General features: G+C 33.1%; 1 long non-coding RNA gene across 4 annotated transcripts in view; it reads left to right on the top strand.

The window, feature by feature from the left end:
* Window positions 1-1,045, top strand: part of LOC106873807 (uncharacterized) — a 77,402-nt gene that overhangs the window by 7,147 nt on the left and 69,210 nt on the right. The gene's annotated exons all lie outside the window — the stretch shown is intronic.

The following is a 1,045-nucleotide window of genomic DNA, read 5'->3' on the forward strand; positions in this document are numbered from 1 at the left end:
TATATATATATATATATATATATATATATATATAGATATAAATATTATTATTATTATTATTATTATTATTATTATTATTATTATTATTATTATTATTATTATTATTATTATTATTGAGTATGAGAGCGGTGCATGACATTAAAGTGACACTGGGGCAAAATATACGAGGTCCACTATACTCATCATGATTGCTCGTCTTATAAGGGTGCACCAGGCACATGCATCACTACCATATGTGCCCGACATGGTGATCTCGCATCAAAATAAACAGCGCATGACCTTGCAGGAGGGAACCAGTTAGAATTTTTTTCAGGCCGAGTAAGCCCATCCTGCTCAGCAAGTCCCTAAATAAGGGTTGTTTAAGGATGTTGAGTGAAACACTCATGTGTCCAGAGGTGAATAATTCAGATCCTAAAGAATTCTTCCCAAAACATGGCTACGATGTTCCCTCACTACTTCTGCTCTTGATCAGAGTTGCATATGATGTCAACCATTAATTATTAATATTCCTGTTATTGTCTTCGTTGTTGCTTTGGTTTCTCAACGCTACTCCGAGTTTTACTCAGAGAACTCACGTAAGAGTGAGTTGGAACGATTTATTGTGATTGTTATTTATGATTAGCAATGATATATTGCAGGAAAATAAGATTCTGCTACATATTTTGTTGTAGTGTTTGCGGTCATCATCATAATCATCATCGTATTTATCAACATCATCATCATCATCATCCTCATCATCATCATCCTCATTATCATCACTATATAATACATACACACACACCTACATATATACATGCATACATAGATACGTGTCTTCGCGTATGTGTATGTATGTATGAATATAAATGACGCCTAGGCGTGTGTGTCTGCGGCTTTATGCGTGTGTGTAATATGTAAATATAACGTACATAAACAAATATTATACACATATATGAATTGGTACACAAACACACACACATATTTCTATATGTATATATATATACACATGTGTGTGTGTGTGTGTCTGTATATAGATATATAGAAATACATGCATGTGTAAGTTAAT

This window comes from Octopus bimaculoides, chromosome 22 (genome assembly GCF_001194135.2).
Source record: "Octopus bimaculoides isolate UCB-OBI-ISO-001 chromosome 22, ASM119413v2, whole genome shotgun sequence".
NCBI lineage: Eukaryota > Metazoa > Mollusca > Cephalopoda > Octopoda > Octopodidae > Octopus > Octopus bimaculoides.